Source organism: Pecten maximus, unplaced genomic scaffold (assembly GCF_902652985.1).
Source record: "Pecten maximus unplaced genomic scaffold, xPecMax1.1, whole genome shotgun sequence".
In the NCBI taxonomy this organism is placed as follows: domain Eukaryota; kingdom Metazoa; phylum Mollusca; class Bivalvia; order Pectinida; family Pectinidae; genus Pecten; species Pecten maximus.
This window is the reverse complement of record NW_022980070.1, coordinates 11017-18043: the sequence shown is the minus strand read 5'-3', so window position 1 is coordinate 18043 and position 7027 is coordinate 11017. Positions and strand designations below refer to the sequence as shown.

Sequence of the window (7027 nt, the reverse complement as noted above, 5' to 3'; positions counted from 1 at the left end):
TAAGTTTAAAAATTCATACTGGCTTGAGGAAATTGAAAGTTATGGGGTTACCAGTGCAATAATTCTCACACATTCTACAGTTTTTTTGGAATGTGACACTTTAATTGATTATGAGACATCAATTCAGATCTATCCAAGCATACGTTCAGGGTTTCTGGTGTGTTGTTCAATGAGGTAGTCATCTCTTATACCAATATATACCTCCGATACAGTGATATATAACTGGTACCTCCTATATAATAATAATTTTCAAAATTCTACAGTTTTCTGGAATATGACACTTTAATTGATTATGAGACATCAATTGGCATCTATTCAAGTATAAGTTCAGGACCTTTTGTCTGTTGTTAAATGAGGTAGTCACCAACTACTACAATGAGACCCAGCCTCAAAATGATCCTGACTGAACCGTGGTGATAAAACAAACAAATAAAAAACCCTATGTTCAGCTTAGTAACAGATGCACTCGCTGTATTCTAATCCATAAATAGTGACATATGACATCAAAGATTAAAAAATGTCATGCATATTATATAATATGATGTCAAAATCAGGGTTCTAGTGTGTTGTTCAATAAGGTAGTCACCAACTACTACAAGGAGACCAAGTCTCAAAATGATCCTGCATGACTGAACCATATGTGTGGTGATAAAACCAGCAAACAACCCAAACAGAAATGGCAAGCTTGCGATTCACTATTATTGCAAGCTTGCCGCAAGCTTAATCTGCGAGCTAGGAATTGGAACCTTGCAGCAAGCTAGTATTTGAAACCTCGTGGCAAGCTTGCGGCGAGCTAGTTTCTGCAAGCTTGCGGCGAGCTTGTTTCTGCAAGCTTGCAGCGAGCTAGTTTCTGCAAGCTTGGGGCGACCTTGTTTCTGCAAGCTTGCGACGAGCTTGTTTATGCAAGCTTGCGGCGAGCTAGTTTCTGCAAGCTTGCGGTAAGCCACTTTATGCAAGCTTGCCGCAAGCTAAATAGTCTAGCTCTGAGGTAAAAATAAATTTAATGCAGCAAAAATAAAGCAAAAACATCAAATTAATGTAAAAGTCTGTATTTCTATCATTCAGAACAGTACGGCATGCTGTTACAATAAAACACCTTATAGATACAAACTTTATATACAAACATCTATTTTATTCCATATTCTTTTAAACTAAATCATTAATGCACACTTACATAACAATACCTCAAAGGTTATTTAATTTCTAGTTCATGAATGTTTTTCTTATCATTGTTAATCTCTGTTGTCACTGCAATAATGGCTTATAGTTTTTGTTGGCATTCGGTAGAATATTCATCATATGTTGATAATACCAGTTCTTTTTTCAGTACAGTTACAATATCTTTTAACTCTTCCTGTCATTTCCATCCACTTCAGAGCTCACTGTATCTTTTTGCATTTGTGCTACAAAAAAATAAAACAAAGCAATATTACATAGAATATTGATCAATTGATGTTATTCTTTGTAAGCCAAAACAACTATATTAGATATTTGAAGACATCTTTAAATGTCAACAACTAAATCTGGCTTAATTACAATTTTTCTAATGTGACCACTCTAGATATTTCATGATAGAGAATCAAATATGTGACCTTCCAAGTTTAGGCATATATATTACAAGTTGACTATCCATAGAGTAAAATTTTGTATGATGCCTAGATCTAGAAGTGCTGTCTTATAAACAGAAGCATGGTTAGCTTTATATACAGGTTTTATTGTCAGTTTGTCTTAAAACTATTTTTGTGCAATAATTGCAACATATCTAAAAGACAAGAAATGAATGTAAAAATACACATTTCTCATATATAATGTTCAACTTTCCTAGGCTTTTCTGTTGTAAAAGATAAAATATACAAGAAGTTTTTGTTTTTGTTAGATGTGCTAGTGTTATAGCTCTGTATTTTTTTTCACCCCAAATTTCCAAAGATTATAGAATAATGTTTATTTTAGATCAGTAAATTATTCTTATATCAATTGAAACATTATCTGTATGTTATCATAAATCTCACCACTCACCATTTATTGTTGACCCTTGGAAATCTTCATCTGGATCACTTCACTGAGTCCATCTTCTGTTTGTTTATGTAACTTATTTACAGAACTTTCAACATGCAGATGTAGATAGGTTGCACATATCCCTACCATGTCCAGAATGACAGAAGTTGATTCTATTTCCAGAAGTGATTGATAGGACAATTTATACTGATTCACAGAGATGCAAAATGTCCACATGCAGCCACAGGAAACTCAATTCAAAGTGGGGACCTTGTTTTACATTGGTCAATCTTAAGTTGGGGCACAGGAAAGGTTTTTCATTCATACAGACTTAATAAAAATGAAGATTTGTGAGTTCAACAGATGCTTTTTAAAATACTATAAAATTGCATTGAAGTTACTTTTACAATATTGTTTCATTTTATGTATTTATTACTGAAATAAATCATCAAATAAGTCACAATACAGTCAGATAGAAATGAACCTTATACCCCAGGGTTGGCCCCATGGTGTCTGGAGTCTGACTGGCATGGACTTCCTGTACTCATCAGCTTGAATTGGTATCATATTACCTTGGTCAAGCTGGGCCAGTCTACTGATAACATATGCTCTCCTTTTGTTTGTTTACACATATTGGTGTTGGAAAGGTTTTTGATAATAAGGCTTCAACATATATTTTGCTGAAATTTGCACTGATGGAAATTCAATTCACATAATTTGCAGGTTACCCTTAGAATGAATATCACTCCTAGAAACAACTGATTATACTAACAAAAATATATCATAATATATTCACTGATAACTTTAATAAAGAGGATTTTATAAATACATGTGTAAAATATATGAATGAAGCAATACTTTAAGCATTATTATAAACTGGTTGGATATCTAAATTTGAAAAGATATGAATGTCATGATTATTATTGAAGTTTTACAAACATGAATTGCAATTTAAACAGTAATGATTGATTACTATAAAATCATCATTCAATTTTGATTCAAAAAGAAGTGTTTTAACTCTGAAGAAACTCACATTCACCTTTAGATAATCTGATATGAAATACTAAAAGTTACAGATTTTGAAATAGAAAATCCATGCTGCTGTGAATTAGAAGATTTTCACATCTCACAAGTAACATATCAGAGTAGAAAAATTTCTAAGTCCACAACATGCAGAATATTGTAAAGGACTGAAGGCTTGCAAGCTTGCAAAAAGAGAACCCTCCTGCAAGCTTGCAGAATGACTTGCAAGCTTGCAGAAGGGCTTGCAAGCTTGCAGATGAACTCGCAAGCTTGCAGAAGGACTCGCAAGCTTGCAACCATGATCTTGCGAGCTTGCAGAAGGACTTGCAAGCTTGCAGAAGGACTCGCAAGCTTGCAGAAGTACTCGCAATCTTGCAGAAGGACTCGCAAGCTTGCAACCATGATCTTGCGAGCTTGCGGATAGGTTAAGTTTTAGGACCTGCCTGCCTGCAAGCTTGCGCAAGCTTCTTACTAGCTTGCATTTAGCTTGCGAAGAGTAAAATAAGTTTGCCACAAGCTTGCCGCAAGCTTACTGCAAGCAAGTATTTTTGTTTGGGAAACCAAAATAAGTTCAGCTCAGGGACAAATGCACTTGCAGTATTCTAAGTTTTAACAAGAGGCTCATGGGGCCTGTATCGCTCACCTGGTTGGATTTGACCAAATGTCAAAATAATGTTCATGTTCAATTTATTCATACACATACTCTCTAAGGGACTGAAAGACCCTATGGATTATTTTTACAACCTAATTGTGTGTGAAGAAACTAAGTCCCTTAGGGTGGGGAAAGACCCTTGGGCCTCTTAGACTCCGCCCCTCAGGCCCCAGGGTGTTCAGAGTAAAATTTTTACAAACTCTGTTCCCCTCCCCCCAAGGATGTTCCTGACCAAATATGGTTCTAATTCATTCATAACTTTATGACTTGTAGCAATTTAAAGACTAATCTCTATTCCCCTATTTGGCCCCGCCCCTCAGGCCCCTGGGGGTTCAGAGTAAAAATTTATACAAACTCTGTTCCCGCTTCTCCCAAGGATGTTCCTGTTCAAATTCATCCATAACTTTATGACTAGTAGCGATTTAAATGATTAACCCTATTTCCTCTATTTGACCCTGTCCCACAGGCCCCTAGGGATTCAGAGTAAACATTTATACAAACTCGGTTCCCCTAGCTTCCCCCAAGGATGTTCCTGACCAAATCTAATTAAAATCCATGAAAAATTTTATGACCAGTAGCGATTTAAAGACTAATCTCTATTTCCCATATTTGGCTCCGCCCCTCAGGCCCCTGGGGGTTCAGAGTAAAAATGTATACAAACTCTGTTCCCCTTCTCCCAATGATGTTCCTGACCAAATTTGGTTCAAATTCATTCATAACTTTATGACAAGTAGCGATTTAAAGGATTAACCCTATTTCCCCTATTTGGCCCGGCCCCTCATGCCCCTGGGAGTTCAGAGTAAAAATTAATACAAACTCTGTTCCCCTCCCCCCAAGGATGTTCCTGACCAAATATGGTTCTAATTCATTCATAACTTTATGACTTGTAGCAATTTAAAGACTAATCTCTATTCCCCTATTTGGCCCCGCCCCTCAGGCCCCTGGGGGTTCAGAGTAAAAATTTATACAAACTCTGTTCCCGCTTCTCCCAAGGATGTTCCTGTTCAAATTCATCCATAACTTTATGACTAGTAGCGATTTAAATGATTAACCCTATTTCCTCTATTAGACCCTGTCCCACAGGCCCCTAGGGATTCAGAGTAAACATTTATACAAACTCGGTTCCCCTAGCTTCCCCCAAGGATGTTCCTGACCAAATCTAATTAAAATCCATGAAAAATTTTATGACCAGTAGCGATTTAAAGACTAATCTCTATTTCCCATATTTGGCTCCGCCCCTCAGGCCCCTGGGGGTTCAGAGTAAAAATGTATACAAACTCTGTTCCCCTTCTCCCAATGATGTTCCTGACCAAATTTGGTTCAAATTCATTCATAACTTTATGACAAGTAGCGATTTAAAGGATTAACCCTATTTCCCCTATTTGGCCCGGCCCCTCATGCCCCTGGGAGTTCAGAGTAAAAATTAATACAAACTCTGTTCACCTTCCCCCAAGGATGTTCCTGACCAAATTTGGTTCAAATTCATTTATAACTTTATGACTAGTAGCGATTTCAAGGATTAACCCTATTTCCCCTATTGGGCCCCATCCCTAAGGCCCCTGGGGGCCAGACCAACCATTTATACAAAATTGGTTCCCCTTCACCCAAGGATGTTTCAGACCAAATATGGATCAAATCCCTTCATTTCTACAGAAGAAGAAGGATTTTAAAGAATTTGCTATATTTCCTCTATTGGGCCCCACCCCTACGGTCCCTGGGGGGCCAGACCCACCTTTTATACAATTTGGTTCCCCTTCACCCAAGGATGTTTCAGACCAAATATGGATCAAATCCCTTTATTCCTACAGAAGAAGAAGGATTTCAAAGAATTTGCTATATTTCCCCTATTGGGCCCCGCCCCTCAGGCCCCTGGGAGGCCAGACCCACCGTTTATACAATATTGGTTCCCCTTCACCCAAAGATGCTTCAGACCAAACATGGATAAAATCCCTTTATTCCTGCAGAAGAAGAAGGATTTTAAAGAATTTGCTATATTTCTCCTATCGGGCCCCGCCCCTAAGGCCCCTGGGGGGCCAGACCAACTGTTTATACAAAATTGGTTCCCCTTCACCCAAGGAGGCTTCAGACCAAATATGAATCAAATCCCTTCATTTCTACAGAAGAAGAAGGATTTTGAAGAATTTGCTATATTTCCCCTATTGGGCCCCGCCCCTAAGGCCCCTGGGGGCCAGACCCACCGTTTATACAAAATTGGTTCCCCTTCACCCATGGAGGCTTCAGACCAAATATGAATCAAATCCCTTCGTTTCTACAGAAGAAGAAGGATTTTAAAGAATTTGCTATATTTCCCCTATTGGGCCCTGCCCCTAAGGCCCCTGGGGGGCCAGACCCACCGTTTATACAAAATTGGTTCCTCTTCACCCAAGGATGCTTCAGACCAAATTTGGTGAAAATCCACTGAGTACTTTAGGACTAGTAGCGATTTAAAGGAAAAGTTGACGGACGGACGACGGACGCCGGACGCCGCGCCATGCCATAAGCTCACCGGCCCTTCGGGCCAGGTGAGCTAAAAATGTCATGCATCATTTGAGGTCAAAATCATCCAGATCAATAAGGGTAAAATGGTCTTGCCCAAAGACACAACTACAATAGCACATACCAGCCTGATTGTCAGCTTCCCTTTTCTTCTTCAGGATAACTGTTCAACATTTTCTATACTTCTTCTATAAATATAATATTAATAAACTTGGTGTACTTGGTTTAACATCCTATTAACAACCAAGGTCATTTAAGGACATGCCAGGTTTAGAGGTGGAGGAAAGCTGGAGTACCGGGAGAAACATTACCGGCCTACGATCAGTACCCCACGAAGGTTTCGAACTAGCAACCCAGAGGTGGAGAGCTAGTGATAAAGTGTCATGACATATCTTAACCACTCGGCCACCGCGGCCCCTCCAGTACCCCACGTAGGTCTCGAACTAGCAACCCAGAGGTGGAGGGCTAGTGATAAAATGTCTTGACATATCTTAACCACTCGGCCACCGCGGCCCCTCAATAATAAATAATTAATAAACCATCTTTCAGTGAAAATTGTGGAAAATTTGTTTCTTAATATCTAAATGACTTTAAATTGAGAGAATAGTTCTACAAAATGAAATGAAAACCATATTTTATGCAAAGTCTCAAAAACATTTTAATGAACATTTTTTTAAGTAGAACATAGAGGGTAATTAATTGCGGTATAAGGCTTGCAATTACAGTAACTCTTTAAAACTTTTTAATTCTTATTTGTCACAGTTGCTATTGTAAAAGATGTGAAAATTCAAGAAAATGGTGTTATCCCAATATCAAAATATTTGATATTGAGAGAATAGTTCTACAATATGAAATTAAAAC

At 38.1% G+C, this 7027-nt stretch overlaps 1 long non-coding RNA gene across 1 annotated transcript; it reads right to left on the bottom strand.

The window, feature by feature from the left end:
- Positions 1-1248: 1248 nt before the first annotated feature.
- Positions 1249-2138, bottom strand: LOC117319396. Its single transcript, XR_004530719.1, has 2 exons — positions 2017-2138; positions 1249-1403 (listed from the first exon to the last, which is right to left on the bottom strand). It is a non-coding gene; the product is annotated as an uncharacterized LOC117319396 (long non-coding RNA).
- Positions 2139-7027: the final 4889 nt, after the last annotated feature.